The sequence below is a fragment of the Rattus norvegicus genome, chromosome 3 (assembly GCF_036323735.1).
Source record: "Rattus norvegicus strain BN/NHsdMcwi chromosome 3, GRCr8, whole genome shotgun sequence".
NCBI lineage: Eukaryota > Metazoa > Chordata > Mammalia > Rodentia > Muridae > Rattus > Rattus norvegicus.
In genome coordinates, this window is record NC_086021.1 from 43,813,959 (window position 1) to 43,831,007 (window position 17,049).

The following is a 17,049-nucleotide window of genomic DNA, read 5'->3' on the forward strand; positions in this document are numbered from 1 at the left end:
GACGCACACAAGCAGACAAGCTGATGGTCTGCCCCTGAAGAAGACACAGGCAGGAAGAGGGTGGAGTTTGAGCAAGGATGGGGGGATGGGTCCCAAATTCACTGGGCTCCTTGTTATTCTCAGCTGCTGTGTTCATTTGGGAGGGTACCTGACCTGTTGCCTTGTGTGCAACAGGTCTCCTGGGATACCTTTAGATTGGGATTTTCATATGAGCAGACAAGCTGACGATCTGTGTTGTGCTTTGCCCTGGAGGTGTATTTTGATGCTAATTCCACTGCCCCAAGGACAGCTGCCTAGTCACATACTCAGGAATCAGGTGACTTCATCAGAACCTCACCATTGAATTTGTAAAGTACACGTGAGGGGCAGGCACAAGATAGAAGGAGGCCTGTCATTGGAGGAGAAGGGAGGATAGGTGGGAGAGAATTTTGAAGGAAGAGGAGGAGACGAGGAGAAAGGAAGAGGAGGGAGAGAGGGGAGAAGTCATGGCAGGACAAGATGGCAGGTGATGTTAAGATTCTGCTCTGTGTATTTACAGGTTGTTATTAATGTTCTCAAGGGATGGATGGTACCGGGCTTTGTATGTTTAAGTGGGCAATTATATCTTACCAATTGGGTCAAAGATTATTGTGTTGTGTTCTTTTATGTGAGGGTTTGAGTGTAGGAAAGTGTGCGGCTGGGCAGATATCTTGGGGCACCGCGGTGCAGACCAAGTGGGGAAAAATACACCAATAATACTTCTTATATTTTTATATTTTTACAACAACAGATCTGCACCAGTGAAAGGTGCAGGCTGGAAGAAGCTGGTTTTATTTCTTTAATTCATACTACTGTAACAATCTAATACAGCTGTGAGCATCGTCCCCTGACCACCATTGTCTGGTTTTGGGCTTTTCCTGACATTCCAAGGAGCTTTGTGGGACCTTAAAAGCATCTTGCTCTCCCAGGGAAGTCTGCAGTCTGGGCACAAAGACAGCCATCCTTGAACCCTTTCCCACTAATCCCTTGTCAGTCAGATTCTCCTGGGCACAGCCAGCATAGGTAAGTTGTGCAATGCCTCGACCATTATCTGGCTTACTACTTTATTTCCATGCCTTCTTGAGGAATCCTGTTGGCATTAGGATCATTCAGCCAACACCATGGGAAATCAGATGAATAAAGGACAGCATAAGAACACAATCAACAAAAACAAGGGCACTATGGCACTATGAGAATCCAACTATCCTGCTATACCAAGCTCTGTTTGTTGTAACACAGTCAAGGCAAAGGAAGATGACCTTAATTCCAATCTTATAAAGATAATAAAGGCCTTTAGAGAGAATATGGATAAATCCCATAAAGAAATACAGGAAAATATAATCAAACAGGTGAAGGAAATTGAATAAAATGGTTTGAGAACTGAAAATAGAAACAATAAAGAAAACACAAGATGTTTTCGTGAGTCTGCTTCCTTGAAAAACCTGGAGATGGAAAACCTAGGAAAGAGAACAGACACAATCATTGCCAATAGAATACAAGAGATAGATGAAAGAATCTCAGGTATAAAAGATATGATAAAAGAAATTGCACTAGTCAAAATGCAAAATCTAAAAAGTTCATGACAAAAAAAAAATCCAAGAAACTTGGGACACTATGAACAAATGAAACAGGATAATGATGGGAATAAAAGGAAAAGATTCCCTGTTCAATGGGCCAGAAAACATCTTCAACAAAAATCAAAGAAGAAAATTTCCCTAACTTAATGAAAATATGCCTATAAATGTACAAGAAGCTTACAGAACATTCAATAGATTGAGCCAGCAAATAAAATACTACTAACACATATCAAAACACTAAATGTGCAGAACAAAGAAGAATACTAAAAGCTGTAAAGGAAAAGGGCCAAGTAGCATATAGAGGCAGACCAATTAGACTTCTCAAGAGAGACCCTTAAAGCAAGAAGAGTCTGGACAGATGTCTTGCAGACTCTAAGATTCCACAGATTTCAACACAAACTACTACACCCAGCAAAATTGTTTATCACCATAAGTGGGAAAAAACATGATATTCTATGACAGAACCAAATTTAAATAATATATTTCCATTAATCCAGCCCTAAAGAAGATACTAGAAGGAAAACTCCAACCTAGTGAGGCTAACTACATCCAAGAAAACACAAGAAATAAATGATTTTATACCGGTAAAACCAAAAGAAAAGAAACACACGCATGTGTACCCACGCATGTGCATGCACACAGACACACACAGACACACACAGACACACACAGACACACACAGACACACACACACACACACACACACACACAGAGGGGGGGGGGGAGAGCCACAAGGAATATAAAAAAAAAACAGGAATTGACAACCATTGGTCATCAATATCTCTCAACATCAATAGACTCATTTTCCCAATAAAAAGAAACAAACTAACAGAGTGGATGTGTAAAACATACACATAATTCTGCTGTATACAAGAAATACACCTCAGCAAGAAAGATAGACATTAACTTAGAGTAAAGAGTTGAAACAATCAGGACACATTCTTTGTGTGCCTTAATTAGATAACAAGATAGAGCGTCTGTCCTCCTTACATCCCTTCCTGCTTAACAGACAACCATGAAACATCTGAAGAAACAGGACAGAAGTTGGGTTCTGGATCCAGGAATGTGAACTCAGTTTTGATCTGGCTAGCAAGGTTAAACTTGTTCCTGAGATGGCCGAACTCAGGAAACGACCTCCTAACAGTTATGAGTTCTAGAATATATAAGAAAACAGTCACTCACTGTCTTCTGTGCTGGAGAGAACAGAGCACAGAAGCTTCTAGAGATAAGCTGTGGCATGCCATCTTACTAGAGACCCCACTGAACACAGTGGCTTTTAGTTATTGGTGTCATATGAATTTGGGGAAATGCTAAATAGCTTATGTCAGTATGTCTGAACTAAGAAAGCAAAGGCCAAAAGAAAAATGATGTTGAGTTAACAAAACTGCTTAGCAAAGAGCAAAATGTTTTCTGTATTTGGGGATAAATCTAAACATGTGATTTTTCTGTGCGTGTGAAAGATCACCTGATCCGTTCTTTACTCAGGTTTGTAAGCTACGGTGTAATCTTTGTAAATTATAGGTAATTACAAAAAGGCACATTAAACCTCAGCTAATCATAGTTGTTTCAAAAAAAAAAGAGTTGAAACAAGGTTTTTCAAGGAAGCAGACTCAAGAAACAAGCTGAAGTAGCCATTCTAATATTTAATAAAGTAGAATTTCAACCAAAAGTAATTTAAAGAGAAAAGACACTTCATTTTCATCAAAGGAAAAAGTACCAAGAGGCTGTAGCAAATCTGAATATCTATACCCAAATTCAAGGGCGCCTACTTTCATAAAAGTAACATTACTAAAACTGAAAAGACACATCAAAACCCACACGTTAATAGACTTCAACACCCTGCTCTCTCTAATAGACAGGCAATCAACACAAAAACTAAACAGAAACAATGAAATTAACTGATGTTATGAAGCAAGTGGACCTAACAGAGAGCTACAAGACATTTCACTCCAAAACAAAAGAATATACCTTTCTCTCAGCAATTCACAGAACCTTCTCCAAAATTGACCATATAGTTGGCCGTGAAGCAAGCTTCAAAAGATACGAGAAAACTGAAATAACTCTTTGTATATTATCAAACCATCATGGATTACAGCTCAGTTTCAACAATAAAAGGAACAACAGAAAGCCTATAGACTAATGGAAACTAAACAAGTCTCTACTCAACAATCACTAGGCCAGGGAAGAAATAACAAAACAAATAAAAGTCTTTCTAGAATTCAATGAAAATGAAGACAGCATTCAAAAACTTGTGGAACAAAATGAAAGATGTGCTAAGAGGAAAGTTAATAACAATAGGCATCATAATAAAGAAGCTGAAGAGATTTGATACTAGCAAGTTAACAGCACACTCAAAAGCTATAGAACAAAAAGAAGCAATCATACTAAAGAGCAGTAGACTGTAGGAATTAAGTTCATGGCTGAAATCAATAAATTAGAAAATAGGAGAATAATTGAAAAAAAAATCAAAGAAACCAAGAGTTGATTCTTTGAGAAAATCAGTAAGATAGACAAACTATTAGCCAAACTCACTAAAAAGCAGAGAGACAATATCAAACTTAACAAATGCAGCAAAGAAAAGGGGGGCATAGCAACAGATACTGAGAAAATTCAGACTTAGGTCTGTCTTAGTTCAGGTTTCCATTGCTAAGAAGTGATACCATTACCAAATCGACTTTTATAAGAAACAAGATTTAATTGGGGGCTGGCTTACAGGGTCAAAAGTTCAGTTCATTAACAACATGGCAGGAAGCGTGGGAGTGTCCAGGTAGACAAAGTGCTGGAGAAGGAGCCAAGAGTTTTATATCTTGATCCAAAGGCAGACAGGGGAAGACTGGCTTTCTCAGATAGCTCGGAGAAATCTCTCTAAGACAATTCCCTCAGCAACACTTACTCCAAAAAGGCCACACCTCCTAATAGTGCCATTCCCTGAACCAATCGTATTCAAACCACCACATTTCGCCTCCTTACCCTCACAGGCTTGTTCAAACACATGAATCTATGAGGCATGTACCTAGCCATCCCATATGGCAGAATACGTTTAGCCCAAGTCCAAAAAACCCATAATCTACCACAGTATCAACAATGTTAAAAATCCAAAGTTCTCTTTTGAGAATCAGCAAATCACTATCTATAATCCCCATACAAAATCAAAATATAAAAGCAGATTACATACCTCCAACATCACAGGATATACATTATTATTCTAAAATGTTTTAAAAGAAATACTGGACCAAAGCAAGATCAAAAACTAACTGGGAAACTCCAAACTCTGCATCTCCATGTCTGGTGTAAAAATACTCTTCAGATCTCCAACTTGTTGCTGACTATAACGTACCTTTTTCTCTTGGGCTGGGCTCTACTCCCTGTCAGCAGGTATCCCATAGCTCTGGCATCTCTAGCATCTTGGGTTCTCCAAGGTAACTATCTACAGCCTCTTGTTCCAATATCTGGGTTCTACACCTGAACTTCTGGGCTCCTCCAAAGTGCTTGGTTCTGTCCTCTGTAGCACTCTAGGCTCATGTAGGCTCTACTCCACTTTTGCTGATGTTCTTGGCAATCATCCCATGGTACTGGCATCTCTTATATGCTGGAGTCTTCCACTACAATAGGCTTTACCAATAGCTTCTCATAGGCATTCTTCATGCTAAAAAGCCCCCAACAATTTTGCATGACCCTTTCAATCCTGGGCCATCAACTGCAGTCGATGATACACTTTCACCAATGTCCTTTCTTGACCTCTCACAGTGCCCAGCCTCAGCTACTCTCTATGGTCCCTTCATGCCTTCAAAACAGTACCACCTGGGTACTTTTTACATAATACCAAGTCCAGCTGCAGCATGAGGTACAGCCTTGGCTAGCTTTAGAACACAGCTTCCTTGTGCTCTCAGAAAAGAATTCCCAGAAGATTTCACCTCAATAATACTAGTCTCTTCTTAATTACTGCTAATTTCTTAGCTTCAGCTAACCGTCATCAATTGTCCCAGTAACCTCTTCTACTTGTGACTCTGAAGACAGAGCCATGTGGCAGAAGCTGCTGAGTTCTGCTGCTTGTTGGGGCTTGAACATGTCCCCCTTTGTTCTATTGCATCATCACCAGCTTTCTATTACTGAATACCTTCATTGCTTAAGCTTGACTATCCTGGAACTTACTGTGTAGATTGATTTTGAACTCAGGGATCTCATATCTCTTCCCCCCGCCCCAGAGTTTTAGGATTAAAGGCATGTGCCAAACATGCCTGGACCTAAGATTCTCTCTACTTCGAATTTGCTATGTACTAGACTGGCCTTGAAGTTAGAGATCTCTGTCTCTTGGGATTAAAGGCATTTAGGACCATACCTGGGCCTAAGTTTCTAGAGCCACTCTGCCTCAAGATCTGGGTTTTTCACTGAACTGAGAACAGGACCCCCATTCAAGGAATCAGAGAAAGGAATGGAAGATTTTGAAAGGGCTCAAGACCCCATTTGAACAACAAAGCCAAGCAACCAGAGCTTCCAGGGACTAAGCCACTACCCATAGACTATGCATGGACTGACCCTGGACTCCAACCTCATAGGTAGCAAAGAATAGCCTACTAAGAGCACCAGTGGAAGGGGAAGCTTTTGGTCCTGCTAACCCTGTACCCCCAGTGAAGGTGATTGTTGGGGGAAGGTCGGTAATGGGGGGAGGATGGGGAAAGGGAACACTCATAGAGAAGACAAAGGGGAGGGTTTAGGGGAATGTTGGCCTGGAAATGGGGAAAGGGAATAACAATTGAAATGTAAATAAGAAATAACAAAGTTAATAAAGATAAAAAAGAAATTGAAAAAAAAAAGATCTGGGTTTTTTAACCTCAAGATCTGGATTACAGGTATGCCCTCTATTTTTGGATTGTAGTTTGTTCCAGATTAAATGAATAACCAGTTCATAATGACACCTAAAATAACATAACTATCCCTTGTTCAACTCCAAACACATAAACGATAACCTTATCTAGGTAGGATGTTTCTCTGAGGTCACCACTCCCTCAATCTCTTTATATCCTTGAACATAGGATTTTCTCCATTCTATTTCTTGGTGTTCCTTTAATACTTGAATCATAGGTTTTGTATTTATCCTTTCAAAGCTTGCTATGCTTGATTAAAATGTACTTCTTGAGAATAAACCATAGGACATTGTCTATGTTGGGCTTCTTTGAGATTTCCTTTGTCAGTGCAATTAATCTGAATGTTTTCTCCTCAGCCTCAGGCAGATTCTTCAGATGGGGTAAAAAAGGAGCCACATTCTTCACCAGAACATCAAAAGAATAGTCTCTGGGCCACATACTGAAGTTCTTCTCCACTGAAACATCTTGGGTCAGGTATGCACAGGTAAAACCACCCTCAGCACCAATGTTTTCCATATTCTTACTAGGATGATCCATTAAGCCTCCCTTAAAGCATTCCACTGCTTTCAAAATCCAGAATCCTGGAATTCACATTCCTTCAAACAAAAGCATGGTCAGGCCTATCACAACAGTGCCCCAGTTCCTGGTACCAAGTTTTGTCTTAATAAGGGTTCCCATTGTTCAGAAGAGACACCATTACCAAACTAACTCTTTTAAGGAACAGCACTTAGTTGAGGCTGGTTTACTGGTTCAGAAGTTCAGTTCATTGTCATCATGGCAAGAAGCACGACAGTGTCCAGTCAGACAAGGTGGGAGAGAAGGAGTCAAGAGTTCTACATCATGATCTGTTGACATATAGAAGACTTGTATCTTAGGGCAGCTAGGGGGAAGCCCTTTTAGCTCATCCCAACAGTAACACACTTCCTCCAACAAGGCCACACCTACTCAAGCAAGGCCACACCTCCCAAGAGGGACACTCCCTGGGTCAAGAATATTCAAACCACCACAAGGTATTACTTCAAAAGCCTGTACTCCACAAAGTTTGAAAATCTAAATGAAATAGATCATTTTCTGGATAGAGTCCATTTACCACAGTTAAGTAAAGATCAGGCAAATAATTCCTACAATTCTATAACTCCTAAGGAAATAAAAGCAGTTGTCAAAAACCTCCCAACAAAAGCCCAGGATCAGATGGCTTGAGAAAAGAATTCTACTAGACTTTCAAAGAAGAGCTAACACTAATACTCCTCAAACTGTTTCAAAAATAGAAACAGAAGGAACATTGTCTCATTCTATGAAGCCACAATCACCCTGATATTTAAACCATACAAAGATGAAACAAAGAAAAAGCCTTTCACTCCAATTACACTTACAAACATTGATGCAAAATACTCAATAAAATACTCAAAAATCAAATCAAGGAACACACCAAAAAAAATCATCTACCGGCCTGGTCAGGTGGGCACTCCTGAGGCTGCAGAGCGGAAGAGACCACCAACACTGCTCACCCCTGCCCACATCCCTGGCCCAAGAGGAAACTGTATAAGGCCTCTGGGCTCCCGTGGGGGAGGGCCCAGGAGCGGCAGGACCCCTGCCAGAGACACCCCGGACCCTGAAGGAAACAGACCGGATAAACAGTTCTCTGCACCCAAATCCCGTGGGAGGGAGAGCTAAACCTTCAGAGAGGCAGACAAGCCTGGGAAACCAGAAGAGACTGCTCCCTGCACACACATCTCGGACGCCAGAGGAAAAAGCCAAAGACCATCTGGAACCCTGGTGCACTGAAGCTCCCGGAAGGGGCGGCACAGGTCTTCCTGGTTGCTGCCGCTGCAGAGAGCCCCTGGGCAGCACCCCACGAGCGAACCTGAGCCTCGGGACCACAGGTAAGACCAAATTTTCTGCTGCAAGAAAGCTGCCTGGTGAGCTTGGGACACACGGAAGCAGAATTTCTCTAGGACCGGGCACGTTCTGTGTTTACCGGAAGTCCCACACCCGCGGATCCCGGCCCGCAGCAGCTCTCTGCTCCCAGACCCGGTGAGAGAGAGACCCAACCGCCTGGTCAGGTGGGCACTCCTGAGGCTGCAGAGCGGAAGAGACCACCAACACTGCTCACCCCTGCCCACATCCCTGGCCCAAGAGGAAACTGTATAAGGCCTCTGGGCTCCCGTGGGGGAGGGCCCAGGAGCGGCAGGACCCCTGCCAGAGACACCACCGGACCCTGAAGGAAACAGACCGGATAAACAGTTCTCTGCACCCAAATCCCGTGGGAGGGAGAGCTAAACCTTCAGAGAGGCAGACAAGCCTGGGAAACCAGAAGAGACTGCTCCCTGCACACACATCTCGGACGCCAGAGGAAAAAGCCAAAGACCATCTGGAACCCTGGTGCACTGAAGCTCCCGGAAGGGGCGGCACAGGTCTTCCTGGTTGCTGCCGCTGCAGAGAGCCCCTGGGCAGCACCCCACGAGCGAACCTGAGCCTCGGGACCACAGGTAAGACCAAATTTTCTGCTGCAAGAAAGCTGCCTGGTGAACTCAAGACACAGGCCCACAGGAACAGCTGAAGACCTGTAGAGAGGAAAAACTACAGGCCCGAAAGCAGAACACTCTGTCCCCATAACTGACTGAAAGAGAGGAAAACAGGTCTACAGCACTCCTGACACACAGGCTTATAGGACAGTCTAGCCACTGTCAGAAATAGCAGAACAAAGTAACACTACAGATAATCTGATGGCGAGAGGCAAGCGCAGGAACCCAAGCAACAGAAACCAAGACTACATGCCATCATCGGAGCCCAATTCTCCCACCAAAACAAACATGGAATATCGAAACACACCAGAAAAGCAAGATCTAGTTTCAAAATCATATTTGATCATGATGCTGGAGGACTTCAAGAAAGACATGAACACACTTAGGGAAACACAGGAAAACATTAATAAACAAGTAGAAGCCTACAGAGAGGAATCGCAAAAATCCCTGAAAGAATTCCAGGAAAACACAATCAAACAGTTGAAGGAATTAAAAATGGAAATAGAAGCAAAAAAGAAAGAACACATGGAAACAACCCTGGATATAGAAAACCAAAAGAAGAGACAAGGAGCTGTAGATACAAGCTTCGCCAACAGAATACAAGAGATGGAAGAGAGAATCTCAGGAGCAGAAGATTCCATAGAAATCATTGACTCAACTGTCAAAGATAATGTAAAGCGAAAAAGCTACTGGTCCAAAACATACAGGAAATCCAGGACTCAATGAGAAGATCAAACCTAAGGATAATAGGTATAGAAGAGAGTGAAGACTCCCAGCTCAAAGGACCAGTAAATATCTGCAACAAAATCATAGAAGAAAACTTCCCTAACCTAAAAAAAGAGATACCCATAGACATACAAGAAGCCTACAGAACTCCAAATAGATTGGACCAGAAAAGAAACACCTCCCGTCACATAATTGTCAAAACACCAAACGCACAAAATAAAGAAAGAATATTAAAAGCAGTAAGGGAAAAAGGTCAAGTAACATATAAAGGGAGACCTATCAGAATCACACCAGACTTCTCGCCAGAAACTATGAAGGCCAGAAGATCCTGGACTGATGTTATACAGACCCTAAGAGAACACAAATGCCAGCCCAGGTTACTGTATCCAGCAAAACTCTCAATTAACATTGATGGAGAAACCAAGATATTCCATGACAAAACCAAATTTACACAATATCTTTCTACAAATCCAGCACTACGAAGGATAATAAAGGGTAAAGCCCAACATAAGGAGGCAAGCTATACCCTAGAAGCAAGAAACTAATCATCTTGGCAACAAGACAAAGAGAATGAAAGCACACAATCATAACCTCACTTCCAAATATGAATATAACGGGAAGCAATAATCACTATTCCTTAATATCTCTCAATATCAATGGCCTCAACTCCCCAATAAAAAGACATAGATTAACAAACTGGATACGCAACGAGGACCCTGCATTCTGCTGCCTACAGGAAACACACCTCAGAGACAAAGACAGACATTACCTCAGAGTGAAAGGCTGGAAAACAATTTTCCAAGCAAATGGTCAGAAGAAGAAAGCTGGAGTAGCCATTCTAATATCAAATAAAATCAATTTTCAACTAAAAGTCATCAAAAAAGATAAGGAAGGACACTTCATACTCATCAAAGGAAAAATCCACCAAGATGAAGTCTCAATCCTAAATGTCTATGCCCCAAATACAAGGGCACCTACATATGTAAAAGAAACCTTACTAAAGCTCAAAACACACATTGCACCTCACACAATAATAGTGGGAGATTTCAACACCCCACTCTCATCAATGGACAGATCATGGAAACAGAAATTGAACAGAGATGTAGACAGACTAAGAGAAGTCATGAGCCAAATGGACTTAACGGATATTTATAGAACATTCTATCCTAAAGCAAAAGGATATACCTTCTTCTCAGCTCCTCATGGTACTTTCTCCAAAATTGACCATATAATTGGTCAAAAAACGGGCCTCAACAGGTACAGAAAGATAGAAATAATCCCATGCGTGCTATCGGACCACCACGGCCTAAAACTGGTCTTCAATAACAATAAGGGAAGAATGCCCACATATACGTGGAAATTGAACAATGCTCTACTCAATGATAACCTGGTCAAGGAAGAAATAAAGAAAGAAATTAAAAACTTTTTAGAATTTAATGAAAATGAAGGTACAACATACCCAAACTTATGGGACACAATGAAAGCTGTGCTAAGAGGAAAACTCATAGCGCTGAGTGCCTGCAGAAAGAAACAGGAAAGAGCATATGTCAGCAGCTTGACAGCACACCTAAAAGCTCTAGAACAAAAAGAAGCAAATACACCCAGGAGGAGTAGAAGGCAGGAAATAATCAAACTCAGAGCTGAAATCAACCAAGTAGAAACAAAAAGGACCATAGAAAGAATCAACAGAACCAAAAGTTGGTTCTTTGAGAAAATCAACAAGATAGATAAACCCTTAGCCAGACTAACGAGAGGACACAGAGAGTGCGTCCAAATTAACAAAATCAGAAATGAAAAGGGAGACATAACTACAGATTCAGAGGAAATTCAAAAAATCATCAGATCTTACTATAAAAACCTATATTCAACAAAACTTGAAAATCTTCAGGAAATGGACAATTTCCTAGACAGATACCAGGTATCGAAGTTAAATCAGGAACAGATAAACCAGTTAAACAACCCCATAACTCCTAAGGAAATAGAAGCAGTCATTAAAGGTCTCCCAACCAAAAAGAGCCCAGGTCCAGACGGGTTTAGTGCAGAATTCTATCAAACCTTCATAGAAGACCTTATACCAATATTATCCAAACTATTCCACAAAATTGAAACAGATGGAGCCCTACCGAATTCCTTCTATGAAGCCACAATTACTCTTATACCTAAACCACACAAAGACCCAACAAAGAAAGAGAACTTCAGACCAATTTCCCTTATGAATATCGACGCAAAAATACTCAATAAAATTCTGGCAAACCGAATTCAAGAGCACATCAATACAATCATCCACCATGATCAAGTAGGCTTCATCCCAGGCATGCAGGGATGGTTTAATATATGGAAAACCAACAACGTGATCCATCATATAAACAAACTGAAAGAACAGAACCACATGATCATTTCATTAGATGCTGAGAAAGCATTTGACAAAATTCAACACCCCTTCATGATAAAAGTCCTGGAAAGAATAGGTATTCAAGGCCCATACCTAAACATAGTAAAAGCCATATACAGCAAACCAGTTGCTAACATTAAACTAAATGGAGAGAAACTTGAAGCAATCCCACTAAAATCAGGGACTAGACAAGGCTGCCCACTCTCTCCCTACTTATTCAATATAGTTCTTGAAGTTCTAGCCAGAGCAATCAGACAACAAAAGGAGATCAAGGGGATACAGATCGGAAAAGAAGAGGTCAAAATATCACTATTTGCAGACGACATGATAGTATATTTAAGTGATCCCAAAAGTTCCACCAGAGAACTACTAAAGCTGATAAACAACTTCAGCAAAGTGGCTGGGTATAAAATTAACTCAAATAAATCAGTTGCCTTCCTCTATACAAAAGAGAAACAAGCCGAGAAAGAAATTAGGGAAACGACACCCTTCATAATAGACCCTTCATAATAATATAAAGTACCTCGGTGTGACTTTAACCAAGCAAGTAAAAGATCTGTACAATAAGAACTTCAAGACACTGAGGAAAGAAATTGAAGAAGACCTCAGAAGATGGAAAGATCTCCCATGCTCATGGATTGGCAGGATTAATATAGTAAAAATGGCCATTTTACCAAAAGCAATCTACAGATTCAATGCAATCCCCATCAAAATACCAATCCAATTCCTCAAAGAGTTAGACAGAACAATTTGCAAATTCATCTGGAATAACAAAAAACCCAGGATAGCTAAAGCTATCCTCAACAATAAGAGGACTTCAGGGGGAATCACTATCCCTGAACTCAAGCAGTATTACAGAGCAATAGTGATAAAAACTGCATGGTATTGGTACAGAGACAGACAGATAGACCAATGGAATAGAATTGAAGACCCAGAAATGAACCCACACACCTATGGTCACTTGATTTTTGACAAAGGAGCCAAAACCATCCAATGGAAAAAAGATAGCATTTTCAGCAAATGGTGCTGGTTCAACTGGAGGGCAACATGTAGAAGAATGCAGATCGATCCATGCTTATCACCCTGTACAAAGCTTAAGTCCAAGTGGATCAAGGACCTCCACATCAAACCAGACACACTCAAACTAATAGAAGAAAAACTAGGGAAGCATCTGGAACACGTGGGCACTGGAAAAAATTTCCTGAACAAAACACCAATGGCTTATGCTCTAAGATCAAGAATCGACAAATGGGATCTCATAAAACTGCAAAGCTTCTGTAAGGCAAAGGATACTGTGGTTAGGACAAAACGGCAACCAACAGATTGGGAAAAGATCTTTACCAATCCTATAACAGATAGAGGCCTTATATCCAAAATATACAAAGAAGTCAAGAAGTTAGACCGCAGGGAAACAAATAACCCTATTAAAAAATGGGGTTCAGAGCTAAACAAAGAATTCACAGCTGAGGAATGCCGAATGGCTGAGAAACACCTAAAGAAATGTTCAACATCTTTAGTCATAAGGGAAATGCAAATCAAAACAACCCTGAGATTTCACCTCACACCAGTGAGAATGGCTAAGATCAAAAACTCAGGTGACAGCAGATGCTGGCGAGGATGTGGAGAAAGAGGAACACTCCTCCATTGTTGGTGGGATTGCAGACTGGTAAAACCATTCTGGAAATCAGTCTGGAGGTTCCTCAGAAAATTGGACATTGAACTGCCTGAGCATCCAGCCATACCTCTCTTGGGCATATACCCAAAAGATGTCTCAACATATAAAAGAGACACGTGCTCCACTATGTTCATCGCAGCCTTATTTATAATAGCCAGAAACTGGAAAGAACCCAGATGCCCTTCAACAGAGGAATGGATACAGAAAACGTGGTACATCTACACAATGGATTATTACTCAGCTATCAAAAACAACGAGTTTATGAAATTCGTAGGCAAATGGTTGGAACTGGAAAATATCATCCTGAGTGAGCTAACCCACTCACAGAAAGACATACATGGTATGCACTCATTGATAAGTGGCTATTAGCCCAAATGCTTGAATTACCCTAGATCCCTAGAACAAAGGAAACTCAAGACGGATGATCAAAATGTGAATGCTTCACTCCTTCTTTAAATGAGGAAAAAGAATACCCTTGGCAGGGAAGGGAGAGGCAAAGATTAAAACAGAGACTGAAGGAACACCCATTCAGAGCCTGCCCCACAGGTGGCCCATACATATACAGCCACCCAATTAGACAAGATGGATGAAGCAAAGAAGTGCAGACTGACAGGAGCCGGATGTAGATCGCTCCTGAGAGACACAGCCAGAATACAGCAAATACAGAGGCGAATGCCAGCAGCAAACCACTGAACTGAGAATAGGTCCCCCGTTGAAGGAATTAGAGAAAGAACTGGAAGAGCTTGAAGGTGCTCGAGACCCCAAAAGTACAACAATGTCAAGCAACCAGAGCTTCCAGGGACTAAGCCACTACCTAAAGACTATACATGGACTGACCCTGGACTCTGTCCCCATAGGTAGCAATGAATATCCTAGTAAGAGCACCAGTGGAAGGGGAAGCCCTGGGTCCTGCTAAGACTGAACCCCCAGTGAACTAGACTATGCGGGGAGGGTGGCAATGGGGGGAGGTTTGGGAGGGGAACACCCATAAGGAAGGGGAGGGGGGAGGGTGATGTTTGTCCGGAAACCGGGAAAGGGAATAACACTTGAAATGTATATAAGAAATACTCAAGTTAATAAAAAAATGTTTTAAGATTAAAAAAAAAGACAAAACCTAAACAAATAAATACTGAAGCTAACAGATATTATAAACCAATGAATCTAACAGATATCTACAGAACATTCTATCCAAACACAAAAGAATATACCTTCTACTGTGCACCTCATGGAACTTTCTCCAAAATTGACTACATACTCATACACAAAACAATTCTTGGCCCATAGAATAAACCTGAAATAAGTCTCTGCATCCTATCAAACCACCAAGGACTAAGGCTGGATAGCAACAACATCAGAAACAACAGAAAGCCTACAACTCATGGAAAGAAACTGAACAATTCTTTACTGGATGAAAAATGGCTCAAGACAAAAAATAATGACATTAATAACTTTCTAGAATTCAATGAAAACTAATACACAGCATTTCTAATCTTATATGGTATAATGTTCATAGCATTAATTGTCTACACTTTTTTAAATTGAGAGATTTTATACTAGCAGTGTAACTATTTTAAAGCTCTAGGACAAAAAGAAATGAGCATAGGAGTAGATGGCAAAATATAATCAAACTAAGAGCTGAAATCAAAATAGAAACAAAGAGAGCAACACAAAGAATCAATGAAAGAAGAATTGTTTCTTTGAGGAAGTCAACAAAATAGACAAACCCTTATCCAAACAAACTAATGGCATCCAACTTTACAAAATCAGGAAAAATAGTAGACATAGCAACAGACACTAAGTAAATACAGAGAATCATGAAGACATACATTAAAAAGATATATATCACCAAATTGGAAAATCAAAAACAAGTGGATAATTTCTCAATATATACCACTTACCAATGTTAAATCAAGATCAGGTAAATAATTTAAATAGACCTATAACACCTAGTATAATAGAAGCAGTTATTAAAATCTCCCAACCAGAAAAAACCAGGGTCAGATGGTTTTAGTGCAGAATTCTACCAAAATTTCAAAGAAGAGTTAATGTCAATATGCCTCAAATTATTCTACAAAATAAAAACAGAAGGAACATTGCCGTATTTATTACATGAAACCACAGTTATCATGATACACAAACCACATAAATACTCAACAAAGAACAAGAATTATAGACCTATTTCCATTATGAGCATAAATGTAAAAACATTCAATAAAATATTTGCAAACCAAATACAAGAATACATCAAAAAGATTATCCACCATGATCAAGTAATCTTCATCTGACAGATGCAGGGATGGTTCAATATACAAAAACCAGTAATGTAAGTCACCATGTAAACAAACTGAAAGACAAAAACCACATGATCAGTAGGTGTAGAAAAAGGCCTTTGATAAAAAAATCCAATCATGATAAAAGTTCTGGAAAGTTTAGGTATACAAAGAATATACCTCAATGTAATAAAAGTATTTTACAATAATATCATAGCCAACATCTATATAAGTGGAGAGAAACTCAAATCAATTCCACTAAACTCAAGAACAAGACAAGATTGTCCACTCTCTCCATATCTATTCAATATAATACTTGAAGCCTTAGCTACAACAAAACAACTGAAAGAAATCAAAAGTATACAACTTGGAAAAGTGGGAGTCATTGTTTTCTTACTTGCAGGTGATATGGTAGTATACATTAATGACATGAAAAGTTGCACCAGAAAACTCTTACAGCTGATAAACACTTTCAGCAAAGTAGCTGGATACAAAATTAACTTTAAAGAAAACATAAGGAAATCAAGAGAACAACTCCATTCACAATAGCTTCAAATAGTATAAAGTATCTTGGGTAACTCTAAGTACTTGAAAGACTTGTATGATTAAAAACTTCAAGTCATTAAAGAAAAAAATCACAGAACATATCATAAGATTCAAAGATCTCTTATGTTGATAGATCAGTAGGATCATAAAAAGGGCCATCCTACCAAAAGCAATCTACAAACTTATGCAATCCCCATCAAAATGTCAACAGTTCTTTCCAAATCTTTAAAGGAATTTTTCAGCTACACATGGAAATATAAGACAAACAGGATAGATAAAACAATCCTGAAAAATAAAAAGAATCCTAGAGGTATCATCATTCCTGATTTCCAGTTGTACTACAAAGCTAGAGTCATAAAAACAGCCTGATACTGGCACAAAACCAGGTTCATTGAACAATGGAATTAAATTGAAGCCCCAGGCACAAATCTATATACATCTACGACCACCTTAGT